This window comes from Macrotis lagotis, chromosome 5, assembly GCF_037893015.1.
Source record: "Macrotis lagotis isolate mMagLag1 chromosome 5, bilby.v1.9.chrom.fasta, whole genome shotgun sequence".
In the NCBI taxonomy this organism is placed as follows: Eukaryota; Metazoa; Chordata; class Mammalia; order Peramelemorphia; family Peramelidae; genus Macrotis; species Macrotis lagotis.
This window is the reverse complement of record NC_133662.1, coordinates 205296197-205314510: the sequence shown is the minus strand read 5'-3', so window position 1 is coordinate 205314510 and position 18314 is coordinate 205296197. Positions and strand designations below refer to the sequence as shown.

The 18314-nt window shown below is 35.3% G+C and overlaps 1 protein-coding gene across 4 annotated transcripts in view; it reads right to left on the bottom strand.

The window, feature by feature from the left end:
* The window catches only part of LOC141488313 (pancreatic alpha-amylase), a 46305-nt gene that overhangs the window by 19274 nt on the left and 8717 nt on the right, over positions 1 to 18314 (bottom strand). Inside the window, exon 2 of one of the 4 annotated variants that reach the window (XM_074188292.1) lies at positions 41 to 773. The exons of the other annotated variants lie outside the window; for them this stretch is intronic. The gene's annotated coding sequence lies outside the window, so the exon portion shown is untranslated. The remainder of the gene's footprint in view (positions 1 to 40; positions 774 to 18314) is intronic. 4 annotated transcript variants of the gene reach the window in all.

Sequence of the window (18314 nt, the reverse complement as noted above, 5' to 3'; positions counted from 1 at the left end):
TCTGTACATACCGTGCATTTAAACAACTTAAATAACTTACCTTACTTCACTTTCTTCAAAGCAGGGATTGTTCAGATCTGCAACCTCACCTAATTCATGAAACTGGCTTCAATTGCTAATCAGCTTGGTTCTGTAGTAGGAACTGCCCAGTTTCTAAAAATGAACATTTCCCTCCTGTTCCCTCTGCCTGCCCCCAAAGACTCTTTCCCTTCCTCCATTCCTAAAAGGTCTAGTAATCTAAAGTAATAAGCTGAAGTCAGCAGAGTCAGAGAGTTGGCAGGCAAAGTTTCAGAGTGAATGTACAAGCTAAATAAATATGAGGTCATTTGAAAAGGCAGAGATAGAGAGCAGAGGGAGCTAAGAGACAAAGGAGAGAAACAAAGATAAGGGGAAAAGATAAAGAGATAGGAGAGACAGAGGCAGAGATAGAAATAGAGAGACAGACAGACCACTGACTAACCCCTAGCTTTTTTTTTCTTGTGCATATGAAGGACAGTATGACCTCTATTTATTTAAGAGATCTTTGAAAAGACAAAGCCCCTAAAAGGGTACACAAAAATGTCAACATCTACTTAAAACTTCTCAGAAATTTCTGGGTAAGTGGTACCAAGAAAGAGCCTAGGACCAAGTGGGCCATGGAAATCCTAAGGCAGCAAGCAGGAGAATAGAGCTGCTGGCTGGATGACAAATTTCATCTTCTAAGACACAGGGGAAGCCAGTGACAAGGTGGAGACTGGGACAATATTCTGAGCTGGGGCTGTTAGTCCTGGATCCTGGAGAAAACAGAGAAAACTTCATTGGGGAGGTATCAACTTGAGTCTTAAAGGCAAAGAAAGATTCTGAGAGAGGGAGATGAAGAGGTAATGTTTTCTAGGAATAGTGGATGGTTTGTGACATGAAAGAAAATTCAAAGTACAGAAGTAGGCTACCTTCCAATCCCCTGTATTATTAGATTTTCCTGTGATCTTCAAAACCCTTAGTTGATGAAACAGAAAGGAAATTGTAGGTGGAGATGTTCGACTATATAGGAGTAATGTAAGGGTGATGCAAAAAAAAAAAAACATAGAGATAATTAATAGAAAAAGAGTTAAGGGGGCAGATATCTGGACATTCATACCTAGAGCACAGGAGCTTAATTTCAGGAATTGAGATTACCAAGAGTTTGATTTTTAGATTGATTAGTATGTGTAATGAATTTAATAATCTAGTTTCTAGAGATATTTTTCATAGGAAGGCTCTGGGTCTGAGAAGTGGTTAAAACAGTAGTAATTTGTTTTAATTATGAAAATTCCTAGGGGGCGGCTAGGTGGCCTTAGTGGAAAAAGCACCGGCCTTGGAGTCAGGAGTACCTGGGTTCAAATCCGGTCTCAGACACTTAATAATTACCTAGCTGTGTGGCCTTGGGCAAGCCACTTAACCCAGTTTGCCTTGCAAAAACCTAAAAAAAAAAAGAAAAAAAAAAAAGAAAATTCCTGCATTTTCTTGCCTGTGGTAAGTGAAGTGTATCATATAACTTGTATATATAATATCCATTAAATCATCTTGTCACTCCCACAGGACTCCTACTTGGATAGTCACAAGTGATGTAACCATTGCTTTGTCCTGAAAGGTGAGACTGTCCTGGGAAGATCACTCAAGCCCCAAATCTGATGGTTCTATGATCCATCTTCCCACTTATGATCATATATAAAATATGTGGCTTCACAACAGCAAGGAGGAACTCCAAGGAATGGAGGAATTTCATGATTTGCAAATTGGTTCCTTACAAAGAAAGCAATTAATATACCACTAAGGTGTTACTGGCACTCTGTCTTAGCCTGCTTTGTTCTCAGGCTCCTTAAATGAAGGAAAGGCAGAGTTTCTGGGCAATTAATAATTAATTAGGTTAGCTGATTACAAATTAATGGCCAGTAGTTTCTCAAGATAACCAAAGTCACCTAATGGAGCTATTGAATGCCTTAAATATTTTTCTTTGAAAAGGAATGTCCCTGAAAGGAAAAATCAATCCTGAATGGTGAACAATTAAGGAGGGGATAGGAATTTAAATGAGAAGGTGAGGTCTTCAACCCCTCCTGGCTGAGAATGTGAGGTTCAGACTCCCAGCAATTTGAACAAAGGAATTCATTTCTACCTAGACCACTGTGGTTGGTTTTTTCCTTGATGAATTGGGTTCTTCTAAACTCCAATGGAGGAATGCAAGGGCAGAGGCTTAATGCTTTAGGGCTGAAATTCCCCTAGATTAGATTCAATTTGCACTGTAAAAAATAGTAAGTTTTCCTAGGTTAGGTTACATCTAAGAGAGGAGTAATTTTCCTGGGGATTCAGATAATCTCACTATCAACCTTGTCCTTCAGAGATTGGTTGACTGACCTAGAGAGGATGGTCCCAGAATGAGGAATTAAAGAAAAAAAGACTTAACCTTAATTGAATAATTGGCAATTAATATAATATAAAATAATTTCTCTCAGAATTAAGGAGTTAAGCTAAATATGAAAGACCAGCTCAAGTGAACCTGGGTGCTGAGACAGTGACTAGTTCCCTAATCTCCCTTCCCACCCTACCCCAGACCTCCAGCACCAGCTGACCTGAAGTCAGGAAGACCTGAATCCAAATCCTACCCCAGAAACCTAACTGTGTGACTCTGATCAATCTCTATCTGCCTCAGTTTTCTTATTGTAAAATAAGGATAATAATGGTACTGTAACCACTGGCTACTTAAGTACAGCTCTGCCTTTGAGGAAACATTATTCAGACTTGGGAAAGCCAGGGTGGAAATAAAAGAAAAATTTATTAAAGTTACAACACATAAGAAAATGGTAGGTAAAGAGAAACAGGGACAAAAGAGCAGTCAAGCACAGTTGACTGGGCCAGGGAGTCAGAGAAGACTACTTCCCTGGATTATTGTGACTAACCCACGATATTTGTAAAGTACTTTGCCAAATCTGAAGTAATATAAATGCTTAGTATTACTGAATCTTGGAATTTACCATCTGTGAGTCTGTTTCCTCACTTATAAAATGAGCAATTGGCCTACATGATATTCTTCTCTAAATCTGTGGTCATTTAAATTCAGAGGTCAAGGGGCAGCTAGGTGGCGCAGTGGATAAAGCACTGGCCCTGGAGTCAGGAGTACCTGGGTTCAAATCTGGTCTCAGACACTTAATAATTACCTGTGTGGCCTTGGGCAAGCTACTTAACCCCATTTGCCTTGCAAAAAACTAAAACAAACAAACAAAAAACCTAAAAAAAAATCAGAGGTCAAGAAAAGATGCCAAAAATAACACTTGGATACAAAGGTCTAATAGGAAATAAGTGGTGATGACATGTAAACTTGACATTTAGAAGTATATAGTATGAAAGTTTGTAGAATCAAAGGGCTAGTTGTCTATATGTTCAGAGCAATTTACTTCCTACAGAGGCACACCAGTAAGTGGTTAATAATCAGACTCTTAAGTTTAATCTGCATTATTAACACTTTCCTTATCAATTTTTTAGTCTAGACAATCAACAAAATAATCAATCAAGCAGCAATTTGTAGCATATGCTGATTCCTTAGGTATAAATGTTCAAATTGAAAATTCTAACAGTAGGCTACTCCAAAACCTCTAGGACACCCCTCACACCTTAAGTTCCTCAAGTCAGTAAATATCTATTAAACATCTTCTATATGTCAGAACTCAGGCTAAGCATCAGGAATACAAATACAAAAACAGAAAACATTTCTTGCTCTACAAAAGCTTATCTAATGAAATTAAAAACAAACAAACACAGAAAAGGAAATTGAATTGGAGAGTCAGGCCAAGTACAATCCAAGGGCATGATGGAAAAGACATTAGTCTCAAAATAATGCAGTCAGATGATGAATGAAATGTTTTGAACTGAGCTTTCTTTTTAAATAGAGGTTTTGGAGTTCATGGTTCCTTCCACCCTCCAAACAAAAGGACAGAAAATCAGAGTGAGCTGCGGGTAACAGGGCTAACTGGATCTTGCAGAATGATGAGGTTTTCTCCATAAGGAGCTTCCTGGGACATGATGGCAAAGTTGTAGAAGTCCTGAAGTAGTACAGGTAGAGGGGAAGTAAGATATGTCTGTGCTGACCTGTCTATTTAAATGAAGATTTGGAAGTTCATGGCTCCTCCCTCTAATCTGGGAGTCACAGCTAGTGGTGATGAACCTTTAGGCCTGAACAAATGTTTTTTGCAGAATTCATTCATAGACAGTTTAGATCTTTGATATACTTAGGATTTCAATGGACTTGAAGAAATCCACAGTACTACAGAATCTTAAAAAATTATATTTCACTTTACATACTACAGTCCAAAGATAAAACATGGATGCATCCTACAAAATCTCCTACATGGGATTGTCCAAACTCTTGTTTGAATAGTTCCAGTCATGAAGAATTCACTACCTTTGAAGGTAGTTGCCCATTTTAGTTTTTAGACAGTTGAAATTTTTAGGCAATTTTTCTTCCTCATTTACTATTAATATCTTTTTATTGATCCTAACACTGTTTTCTAGTACCAAACAAAGTAATCTAATCTGGCATGAATCATAAAAGTTTATTATTGTTCAATTAAATCCAGTTAAATAAAAGACATTGGAGTGATATGCCATTTCCTTCTCCAGTTCATTTTACAGATGAGGAAGCTAAAGGAAACAGAATTAAGTGACTTACTCCAGGTCATATAATATTTGAACTCAGAAGGATGAGTCTTCCTGACTTTAGGCACTCTATCTACTGTACCACCTAGCTGTTCCAAAAGAAAGGGAGAAGCTAAAGGTTCTTTGGAGAATATAACCAATATAACTTAATTAGATGTTATAAATTTTAAAATGATATAGAGAACATCACAAATTAAAACTGCTGGGGGAAAATCTGTTTTGTTGTTTAATACTCCATTCTAATTTGAGAACAGATGTTTATTCTTTTATATCTTAGAAATAACAATTTCAAAAGTAATTACCAACATGTTTCATATTCTAATGACAGGAAGCTATCCAAGTAGAATTTATTTAAATTACTAACTACAAAAAAGGATAAATGACATTCCTTATGTTGATGATCAGGTGAAAATAAATATCATCAATATATATTAAGGGGTACTAGAATCAACTCTATATTAAGGGGTGCTAGAATCAACTCTAACCCAGTTCCCCTTAGTCGTTAAATTTTGAGTACGAGTACTTTCACTTTGGAAATAATTGTTACAAATCAGGGAATGATTTGTTTTGCTGATTAAACTTTAAAAAAGTGGTGGAGAAAATGGTAATAATGAAGAATAAACTTATATGAGGCATTTGTATTTAAATGATTTTTAAGCATTTATCTCATACCTCTGAATTTGTGCATATGTATGCATTGACATACATATATAATTCCAATATTATCTAAGTTGCAGTACTGGATATCATCAGATTTTCCTAGGAAATTTGTCAATTTCCGGCTCACTGGGAGCAAATAAAACCTACTTTATTTCCCAGTATCTGGCAATAACAAATATCAAATCAAACTCCTGATTTAGAATGCTTTTCTCCCTTCTCTAAATATTCTCTATTCCATAAGTTTCCATGTAATACACATTTCTCCTTGAAAACTCTGATCATCTACTTAATGGTACAACAGCCTTCCTCATATTTAAATACTTACAGCAATAATGTTCAGCTTCATTATATACTTATAAGCATACATACATTCACACACAAATAGATAAATTTGTGTACATATATAACATAAATATAACACATATATGTGTGTAAGCGGGTGTATTAATTAAGAGACATACATACAGCTCCTCTATATTTGATATCACTAATGAAGGGAGCAGCTAGTATGGAAATTCTTTCCACAGTGGCAATTTATAGACTTAAATAAAGTTACCTAGGGACTAGAGAAGTCATTTACCTATGGCTGAGTAGCTGAAATGAAGCAGAGGCAGTACTTGAACCTAGGTTTTCTTTAGTCCAAGGCTAACCTCTGTCTACTATTCCAGATCACATCCCTTGCCTATGTATATACACAACCAATGTAAGTTCTATTATTATCATCATATCCAAAACAAAGTTCTAAATAATCAAATGACAAATTATAAAATTTATCTATCTATAGAGTTCCTAGTAAATGGCTAACAACCATAGTTAGCAGATCCACTCAAGAAGCATAGAAGTTATCTCTTATACACACATATATATCTCATATATATATATATATATATATATATATATATATCCCATGTATGCATGTGACTAAAGGCATCTATATGTATGTGTTATGTATAGATAAGACTTTTTTCATTTCATATGTTTTCACCCATTTCAAAGGTATATGTCAGATTCAGCCTACTTTTCCTCCCCTTATTACAAATTCTAAGCTGGAATGGTTAATTTTTCCCAAATTTTATATCATTTCAGTCTAAGCAAATAGGTCCTCTCTACTGAAAAAAAGACCCAGTATAAAATATTTCTGTATGTCACCTCTACCTTTTGAAAGATGTAATTTTATTAAATGAAATAAAGAAGTGATTATCTAATTTGCCTTTACTACACACCAAGAACTTCAAAAGATATCTAGATAATTAACATTCCCCTCACTACAGGAGTCACTTTAGGCCCATAATATGTATCCTGAACTTACCATTTAATTCCATTTTAAGTGTCTTCAATAACTACGATGTCAATATTATTCTTCTTGTATTCAATTCACCATGTCTCTTCACTGTCTTCTAAATTTGCTCTTGTATTGTTTTCTTAAATATGTCTCCTCTCCACAATACCCCACCTTCCCTTTTGAATAAGTTTATATTTTCAAAGCCATATTCCAGTCAAAGTTCTAGCCTTACCAAGTTTCAGTGATATCCATGAGGTAAAATTTGCCATTCTATGTTATGATCTTTAATTTAACTTACTTGTTATCCATACCCATACAAAAATAAGATACTGTAAGTTTGTCACTTTGATTCTTTAGGATCAGCTGTGAAAAACTACCCATAATTTATAAGAATTAGAAGAAATGACTTTGGGCAGATAGGTATGGTCATTTATAGTTCTGGTAATTATAATAAGAATAATAATCATAATCATAGATAAGAATTTCATAGAATCCTCGTCTCCCACTCGCACTACTGAATGAAACCAGAGGAAACCATGAAACTAGGCTTAGTTAATGAATGCTAATTTATCCTAAATAGGTGACTATATTAAGGAAATTCTGAATCTCTCACTCACCATTGTATGTCTCAAATTGTCTTTGCTTCTGTCTCCCCTCACCTTAATTTCACTCTTCTCCTCCCATTATTAGATACAGCTTACCTTTTCACTGAGACAGTATACCAGTGCTCCCTTTTCTCCTGCCCTCCTCCTCTTCATCTAGCATTACTTTAATCATTCCCTTATTATTTTCTTCACTGTGGTCTCTGAGGATGAGTTGCTCTTTCTGCTTTTCAAAGTCATATCCTTATTATGTTCCCTCAATCCTGTCACCTACCTTCTCCAGCAAACATGCTTCACTATTATCCCCTTTCTCTCATCAATCTCCTACTAGCTACTCTTATTATGTGAAGGTCTTTCTTATCCTTGAAAACCTCTTTCAAGAATCTGTATGTCCCCTAGCATCATCCTATATTTCTGTTACCCTTGAAATGCCTTGAGTCTACTGCATTCAAGGTCTCCACTTCTCTCACTTCCACAATCCTCTGAAATCTGGCTTCTGACTTTATCATTTGTTGAAACCTTTTTTTCTGAAGCCACCAGAGCTTTAACTAACAAATATGATTTTTCCTCAATCCTCAAACTTCTTGACCTCTTGACAGCATAACTATCCCACATACCTTTTCAATAAGCATCTAAGAAACACTCTAGATGAAATATGGATAGAGAAATCCAAGGGAAAAAATCAATTATTATTCCAGAGAGGTCCAAGGATACAAAAGAATAGATCTGTCCAGATGCATGCAGTATTTTAGCACATAAAGACTGAAAGAGGACTAACTCTATACCCAAAAGCAAGAATCCTAACAGAGCTAGCAAATATGTTGCTTATAACACAATTCTGGTTCATAAATCTAGAATATACTAAGGAGAGAAACTTTGTCTAGAGGTGTCATTCTAGGGTGAAGAATACCCTAGGAATATTCAGTATTCATACTGAGTGAGGAAAAAATTCAGATATCAACAATAGCAATGTAGCTCTGACACCAGGAGTGGAACAACATCTCAGCTCTGGCTTCAAGTACAGTCTGAAATCTGTAGTAAAATAGCCAGGAAAGGAAACCTGGAATAGGGGAACGTACAGTTCTTATTACTTTGAATCAGCAGTACTGTCCAGCTGATTGATAGTGCCTAAGTCTAGCTGCAGCCTACCAGAACTCCCAACCAGGGCCAAGACAAAAGTAATGTGATGAAGACCTAAACACAGGTCAGGAACTTAGGGGGCTCAGGAAGGCAGTGATCAGACTTGACACTGGATCAGAACACTTAGGGAGACCTGAAAGTCTGCCCAGCCTCCATCCAAGCCAGCTCTGTGATCCTGGATCACTTAATACCCAAGAAACAGCAGACGGACCGAAGAGGTCAAAAGTTAAATTGAGACATTCCTCTCAGAATTTTGCAGAGACTGACCTAAAATAAAGTTTAGGGTCAGAAAGTAAGCTGGAAGAATGGCAGGGTGGGAATGGATAATAAATCTATTATAAAGAGGTATTATGCTGGCAGAGATGAATCTCAGAAGAAGCCAGACTCAAAAACACTGTTAAAAAAGATTTAGTACAAATCCAACCAGAATTTCTATGAGAAATCAAGACTTAAAAGAGGAAAAAAAGGCTAAAAAAATTATTTTAAAAAAAATAATGACTATAGAGGGAAATGGGAAAAATTTGTTAAGTAAAAAAAAATATGTTAAGTAAAATTTGAAAAATAAATTAACAGTAGGGAACAGAAGGTACAGAACATCATTCATGACTTCATGAGATAAAAAAAGAAAAAAATACTGGAAAAACTAGAAGATGTAAAGTATTTAATAGGAAAAATAATGGATGTAGAAAACAAAGCAGTCATTTAAAAATCATTACTATACTTGAAGAAATTTTAAGAGAAAATTGTCTTGATCTCTTAGAAACAAGAGACAAAATAGAAATCAAAAGAATCAAACCCTGAATGAAATCTCCAAATAAAAACTCCAGTATTATCTTAGTGAAAGAAAAACAATGCAAACAGCCTGAAAGAATTCCAGTACTGAGGAACCACGTCAACCACAAAAGATTCAGTAACCACTGCAATAAATACAGAGAATTTGAACTATGATATCCCAGAAGGCAAAGACCTAGGTAGAAAACTGAGAATACAGTATAATCCTATAGGAGGGGGAAAAAAACCCTTTAATGAAATAGAAGACATCCAAGCCTTCCTGATGAAAAGACCAGAACTAAACATAATCTTTGAAATATAAAAGCAGGAGTCTAGAGAAATGTAAACTTTCAATTATAAGAAATTAAAGAAAAACTATTTCTATTCTTTGGGCAGCTAAGTGGTGCAGTGGACAGAGGGTTGGGCCCAAAGTTAGGAAGATTCATCTGATTCATATTTGGCCTCAGAAACTTACTAGCTGTGAGACCTTGGGCACATCACCTAACCCTGTTAGCCTCAGTTTCCTCATCTGTAAAATGAATGGAAAGAATCTATAAAATGAGTAATAGTCAACCACTCCCAAATCTGTTGCCAGGGAAATACCAGAAAAATTGAATATGGTTAAAAATGACTGAATAAAAACTTGTATTTAATGTGTGGAGATGATACATGTAAGACCATCAGAACTTTATCATCATCTGGGGTCACAGATTTCTAATTAGAGAGCCTAGAAATGGTTCACTAATGTTTGATCATCTTAAAAGAAAAATGGAAAACGAAGGAAAAAGAAACTACATGGTAAAAGGAAGGAAAGGAGAGGAAGGGTAGAGAAGTCTATATGAATTAGGAGGAAGAGATAGAAGTCTATATACATTAGGAGTGGTGACACTTGAACCCCACTTTCATCTGATCTAGTCAGAGGGACACATACACATACATAAAGTATTTCCAAATTCTAAACAGATAGAGAAACAAGAAATCAGAATGACCAGGAATTATCAGAATCATATTTTTTGTATATTTTTCATAGCATTTTATTTACATATTTTAAAATAAAACTGAGTAGTCATAATAATAAAATGAATTAATTTTCCTGGGATAACATTACACTAAAAGTTTCAGAGGATTTCTTTAAAAATAATATTTTATTTTATGATCATTAATAACCATTGTGACAATGTTATGTATTTCAATAACATAAAATTGATCTTTACTTAGTATAAACATTTGTTGACAGAAAATATTCAAAGGAAACATCAACATAATGTTCAACAAATCATTTAAAAAATGAAACAATGATAGCATAAATATTTAATATTTTAAAGTTATTATTCTTAAGATGAAATGTTAACCTTAGTAGAATTTACAAATAACTGTAGCCTAAGGTGAATATTTAAAAACACTGAAAACACCAGCAAATATTATTGGGAACTATTCAAATAGGGCAACATTTAGATTCGCTAGTAAAGGTAACAGTACCACACATAATCACATGAAAATTATCCATTTTAGGATTTTGCTTCTATAATTTGGGATACCACTCAAAGGTATAAATTATGCATATTAAATTATTGGTATTTGCTATACATAATAATAACTCATTTTTACCAGTAGATGACACCACAAATACACACTTAAATTATAACACGGCAACAAACATGCCCAAGTATGACTAATTAGATTGTGACCCTCTCTTTCCAATATCCTCCTGTCTTGGATCATGGAATTGTTGAACTTAACTTTGACTCTATGTGTTTTTTCTTAATTTCAACTTGCTGTCAGCAGATTTCCTTGAAACAGAATTGTCTCTTCAGTGATTGTTATAATCTTTAATTCTCACAGAACAACCATACATTTTCCTGATTTCTTAACTAATTTTTCTTGAAATATGATAGGAAAAAATATATACATTTCCTGTGAAATACCAGGAGGAATCCTGCAAGGAACACTCAGAGTCAAAGACAGAAATACATTTCACTAAGTAGGGAAACATTAAGGAAAGGGGGTTGGGAAGAAGAGAGAAGGCAAGGTAGCAGAAATGTAGTCTTCAGCTTTCTCATAATGGGGGTTGGGAAACAAAAGTTAAGAAAAAGTATAAGCGAATAGTTAGAAGGAAAACACATAAACAGTTATATCTATGAATGTGAATGGAATGAATTCACTCATAAAATGGAAGAAGAATGGATTAAAAAGCAGAATACAACAATATGTTACTTACAGGAAACATACTTGAACCAGAAATATTGATACAGAATTAATAGGGTGGAGCAAAATTTTTCATGCAAGTAAGAGAGGAGTGTGGTAAGGGAGATTAGAGGATGTCAAAGAGATAGTAATTTCATATTTTTTTCTGAGAAACTGAATACTAATTTTTCTGGTCCATAAGATTTTTCTTTAAATCTGTTGAATAAATACAACTTCTATTTCCTATATCTGGCAACAAACGATTTTCCAAATATTGTGGTAAATGAATGACCATTAAAAAAAAGGAAAAGAAACAACCTCTGGACAACCAAATAGCATTTATTTAAAGATATACTTTATAGCTGACAAGGGTCTCATGAGAGCTAGGTAGTTTTTGGTAAGCCTACATTAGGTGACTAGATGACTTGATATCAGAGCAATTCATGGGGATATAAATAAAGAGATGAAATGCCTTTCCAACTTTCCTTTTCTTTTAAATAAATGAAAAAAGTCCCACCCTCTAGCTTTTTGTACTTCTAAGAGTTTTCAGGATGATTGGTGGAACAGCAAGGAATTATCTGCTCCCTCTGTTACTATTATCTGTGCTTTTGTGATCTTTGGGTATTGTAATTTTAGTTAAGGGAGAAAAGAAAGGTGGGTGATGGAAAGGAGTTTGATTTACCTGACAAACTTGGACATTGTTCATGTACCAGCTTATTCTTAAAGTTTTGGTATTTTCCAAATAATTTACCTGGAACCAAAGAGCTCATCCTCCAAACATTTGACTATAAGCATATAATGGGGGCGGGGGGAATGAAGGACAAAGCTACATTGTTCACATGAAATGTTGACTTCCCCTAACTTTTCTGAGTCAGTCTCCAAATTCTAAAACATGCTATGAGTAAACAAATTATCATTCACTCAAAGAATTTTGCTCAGGACTTCAAATACTGGGATATTCTACATCTATGCAATGGACAAGTAATTACTAATATGTATACATGTTGCAATTGGGCCTAATTGGGCCAATATCAAAAGGCTCCTTTCTCAGGCCCTGATGGAGAAAGCTCAGGACTCTAAAGTCAAGAGCCTTGTTAATAGCAATGCTTCTAGCCCAGTGTCTGAAGTCATCATTCTAGAAAGGAATTTCTGTGGAGATGCAACCTGGCAACTATTTTTGCAGGTTGCTGTAGCCACATCTCAAAACCACAAAGAGTTCTTATCACCAAAAATCACTGTCAAATGGTTAAACATAAAAAACTGCCATGGTTGTATCAGTGGAAATGACATTGCATTTTAAGAATCATGAGACTTTTACATTTGACTTAAAACTGAAACTTTTTATGTTATGTCCTCAATTAGAATGTGAGCTCCTTGAAAGGAACTTCTCATTTTTGTATATTCAATTCTTTGCACATAATTAAAGGTTTAATAAATGCCTCATTATTGTAAAGAGACATTTCAGTGGACCTCCATTTCTGACACGTGTGTGTGTGTGTGTGTGTATGTTTTCTAATGAGCAAAGTCAATTCATTTACATTTGGTAGTTCCAAAACTCCTAAGGAGCAATCATTTCCTTATAAATATTTTGTGAAGGGCAAAAACCAGAAGTTATTTTGTGATAGGAACTGTTTTAGCTAAGTTTATCTAGCCCTTTCTAGTTTATTGAAAAAAAAGGGCACTTGGGGAAGGAGGTAGGAATTCCCAGAAGTTCTTCCCCACACCATTTTAAACACCTTAAAATTAGGCCTTTAACCAAATTCTAGATTGGCAGAACCCACAGAAAGACTGAGTGAAATAATTTTTCAGCACAAGAAAAGTTAGATGACCCAAGAGAAGGGTCTGTTCCACCAGGGCTGGAAAGGGATGAAGTGAAGTCCATACCAAGTATAAGAGAACTAGTTCCAGCTTTCCAGGAACACCCTTCAGGGTGCCTGGGTTCTTAGATTTCTTGGGGGCTCTTGGGTCTGTGGCAGTGGGGTGGTTTCCAGACCTCTCAGGGCAGAGATTGCCAAGGACAACTTAGAAGGCCAGCAGGAATAGTCTACCACACCAGGGTGAGCACAGAGCCCAAGGCACCACAGGCCTCTGCACAGCTTCACCCTGGGAACCTGCAGAGCCACCCAGCAGCTGCTTCCAGAGAGTTTAGTCCACAGTCAGTAAGGGGGTCCAGGAAGACTGCAGAAGTCCCTCTGCTCTCCCTGGGGCAGGACTCTGTTGTTCTGCTCATACTCAGATCCAGTTCACAGTCTGGTGCCCTTTACTGCCTTAGCAGAGCAGGGACTCACCTCAATTATAGGGCAGAGGAAAAGGCCTATGGTCATCCATAGACAGATCAAGAGAGCAGTCAGAGCCTCTCATAAGACCTTGAAGGAACTGAGATCCCTTGGGGGGGGGGATCCACAAAACCCTCAAAAGCTTTGGACACTGCATCCTCTACCCTGGAAACAGAATTTCACCTTAACAAAGAGTTAAAATCAGGTCATAGGCTGGGGAAATGAACAAACAACAGGAGAAAAAGAATATGACCATAGGTAATTATTTTGGTCCCATGGAGGATCAAAATATACACTAAGAAGATGACAAAGTCAAAGTTTCTGCACCCAAAGCCTCCAAGAAAAATAAGACTTGGTTTCAGGCTATGGAAAAGTTCAAAAAAGGTTTTTGAAAATCAAATAAGGGAGGAGGAAGAAGAAAAATTGGGATGCGAAATGAGAGTAATGCTGATTTGAAAAACAAGTCAGCACCTTGGTGGAGATAAAAAAAATACTGAAAAAAAAATAACATCTTAAAAACTAGTTTAGGTCAAATGGAAAAAGCAAACCAAAAGGTCAATGAGAAGAATACCTTAAAAAGCAGAATTGGCCAGAAGGAAAAGGAAATACAAAAGCTTTCTGAAGAAAACAATTCCTTCAGATGTAGAATGGAGCAAAGGGAAACTGATGACTGTGAGAAATCAAAAAACAATGAAACAAAAACCAAAAGAATGAAAAGCTAGAAGATAATGTGAAATATCTCCTGGAAAACAGCTCCAAGAGAGATAATTTTAAAATTATTGGGCTACCTGAAAGTCATGTCCAGGAAGAGAGGCTACACTTCATTTTTCAAGAAATAATACAGGAATATTGCCCTGATATCCAGAGGGATTCCCTAGAAGGAATCTACTGATCACCTCCTGAAAGAGAATCCAAAATAAAAATTCCAGGAATATTATAGCCAAACTCCAGAACTCCTAAGTCAAAGAGAAAATATAACAAGAATCAAAAGAAACTATTTAATTATTGTGGCACTTCAGTCAGGATTACACAGGATTTAACAAATTTTACATTAAGGGCTCATAGGGCTTGGAATATAATATTCTGGAAGACAAGAGAGCTTGGATTATAGCCAAGAATCAACTACCCAGCAAAACTGAACATAGTCTTTCAGGGGAAAAGATGGAAATTCAATGAAATAGGGGAATTCCAAACTTTGCTGCTGAAATGACCAGAGCTGAACAGTAAATTTGATCCTGAAGTACAGGACTCAGGTGAAGCAGAGATGGGAAGGGCTAATTATGAAGCATTTAATGATAAGAACTGCATATATATTCCTGCATGGGAAGAGGATACTGATAACTCATATGAACCTTCACAATTATTAGGGCAGTTAGGAGCATCTATAGATAAGGTACAGGAGGGAGCTGAATTTGAAGGTATAATACATTATGAAGATGGAGCTAATGGGGGGGAAAATGTACTAGTAAAAAAGGGAAAAGAGAGCTAAAATGGGCCATGATAGTTCATGTAAAAGAGGCAAGAAAAAACTTTTCCAATGGAGTGGAAGAGGGTAGGTGAGAGGAAATAAGTGAGCCTTCATTCTCATCAGAAGTGGTTCAGAGAGGAAACAACACATACACTCAATAGGGTATAGAAAGTTATCTTACCATGGAGGAAAAAAAGGAAAGTGATAGGAGAAAGGGGATGGGGGGGAGTGGAGAGACAGGGTGAAAGGAGAGAGAATAAAATGGAAGTGAGAATAGGATGGAGGGAAATTCAGCTAGTACTAACAACTGTAGGGGAAAATTATTGAAACAACTCTGATGGACTTATTCGGTTTGGGTTTTTTTCATCTTTTTTTTTATTTTGGCAAGGCAATGGGGTTTAAGTGATTTGCCCAATGTCACATCGCTAGGTAATTATTAAGTGTCTGAGGCAGGATTTGAACTCAGATCTTCCTGACTCCAGGGCCAGTGTTCTATCCACTGAGCCACCTAGCTATCCCTCTGACAGATTTACAATAAAGGATGCAATCCATTCTAGAGACAAAGTAAAATGGTATCTGAACAGACTGAAATACATTTTTTTCTTTCTCTTTGTGTGTGTGTGTGTGTGTGTGTGTGTGTGTGTGTGTGTGTGTGTATGGATTATATTTACTTTTACTAGACTACTGCAGTAATGTGAAAATAATTTAAAAAATGTAAAAAATACAAAATTTGAGTGCCCTACTTCCAATCAAATAATTGCCAGAAGTCTACCACAATCTAATTTTCTCCTCAACTCTTCAGATCCTAAATTTCTTTCTCATTTTTTTGTTTTACTAACCTGAAACTGATGGAGAGAAATTGGGGTCTACCTGTATTATTTTATTTTCTACTTCTCTTTATAATTACTTTCCTATTTGCTTTAAGTTGTTTAGAAGTTATACCACTGGCTACATATATGCTAAGTATTGAAATCAATCCATTGTCTGTTATCTTTCAGCAAAATGCAGTTTTCAGATTTACTTATTTTAACTAAATCTTTATTTTTACTGCTGCCTTAGCTAAAAAAGAACAGCTTTTATTCTTATACTTCATGGTATTCTGTTCCATTACATAATGGGAAAAATAAGGTTGGTAGTCTGGAAATTGAAAACATAATTCTTTAAAAAACATATTCTTATTCCCAAGCAATCTCAGTTTAGATATTCTTCCTCTAGAATTTTATTTAGAACATCCCCTGATGCATTTAATTTGTATTACAACTTATAGTACAATTGCAATCATATAGGTAATGAAATATGGCTCATAACACCTACTACAATGTAATCTCAAAAGGGGATATGAGTCATGCTTTACCTAAGTTTTCTAGTTCCCTCATTACATAAAAGACAATGGTGAACCCCAAATAGGTGTTTATTATTTGAATAGTTCCATTCAACAAGCTTTCCTAAAGCTCTGCATACGTCCCTATGTTATTCCTGCTCTCCTCTTTAATCTCTGCTAGCATAATTTAAAATAAAAACTGCTAGGATAAGTTAAATAAAGGAAAAAACAAGTAGTATAAAACTATAGTAATTAATTGAGGGGTAGTTAGGTGGCACTATAGAGCACTGGCTTTCAAGTCAGGAGGACCTGAGTTCAAATCTATCCTCAGAAACTTAATACTTAGCTGTGCAACCTTGGACAAGTCACTTAACCCCATTGCCTTGCAACATAAAACAAAAGGAAAAAGTAATGTACTCAAATCCTGAAGTCTGTTTCTCATAAAAACTGCAAGGGAGGTTTCATTATCTGTATTATGCAACCAAATTTGGGCACATTTTGGCTATCCATTAGTATTATTCTAATTTTTATGTTTACTCTTTTCAGTTTTATTTCATTTCATATCAGTTTCTCCAAGCTTTCCCAAGCTTTTCTGAAATCCTCATATTCGTTATTCCTTCCAATAGAATGATTCCATTACATTAGTATACCATGAGATATTCAGCCATCCCTACCTGATGATCCCCACTTTTGGTGGCTCTCCTTTGCACAAATATTTTATTTTTTTTAAAGATATGCTTAGTAAATTGATGTTTTTCCCCCCTGTAGAAGTCCAAAATGTCATACAAAATGAGTAATCAATCAGGTTCATAGGCCCATCAATAAGTGAAAATGTGTCAACTTGTCCAGTGTCTCCCCCTCCAGGTCCCAAAGCTGACCATTCCCACTTTTTCAAATGACTGTGGCAGCATTGAATTCCTTTGAAAATCAAATTCATATTCTTTGATGGCTTCTATATTAGGGAATGATTTTTGGTCACATATAAATATAGGGACTAGCATAGCCTGATTTTACTAGCATAGAGAACTGCCAGATGAAGAAATTCCTAATACAAGTCAGCACCTTCTATGCTATGGCCCTGAGATGCTAAGTGATTTTCCCAGATATCACTTATTATAATCAATGTAAAAATTTTCCCATTTAAAGGTTTCCCTCATTATTCAATATGCGAGTTTTACTTCTATGAAATCTTGTTTTAATCAAATTTCTTTCATCTTTTACAAAAACTTCTTTTACATTTCATATTTAAAATTTATTTTTTATGCATTTTAGTTTTAAATGCACAGTATTTTCTCGAAGGTTTATCTCTGTATTTACTGATTTAGCCATATATTTTTATTTCATGCTAATTATTTCTCAATTTGAATCATACATCCCTGGAATGACATTATTTGATTATAATGAATTATTTTTTACATATATTATTGCCAATGCCTCCTTGCTAGGATTTTATTTACAATTTTTGTGCCATAGTTATCATTTAAATTGATCAGTACTTCTGTTTTATCTCTTCCTGGTTTAAGTATTGGAATATATCTCTCAAGAATTTGGTAAAGTGCCATTTCTCTTTTTGAGAAAAATAATTCTACATCGTTAATTGATCTTGCCCTTTTCCTCCATTTCCATCTCATTATCCTGCAGCTTTTATATTTGGCCTGATTTCTTTTTCTGAGATTGAATTAAGATCTCAATGCTAATGGGCATTTTCTATTATCATCCAATCTAATGTAAATTCTGAGCTTTACTGGCTAACAATGTATATATTTATTATTTTTTTCTCTCCTAAAATATTTAACATAGGCAACTTATAGAATACATTTTCATGAGGGGAAGCTATTTGTAGTTTGGAACAGAAAATATACAAGTAAAGCATGAACTATATTACTATATTCTAAAGATCAAACCCTATGATCTTAGGAGTCCAAAAAAAAAGAGATCACTGTCA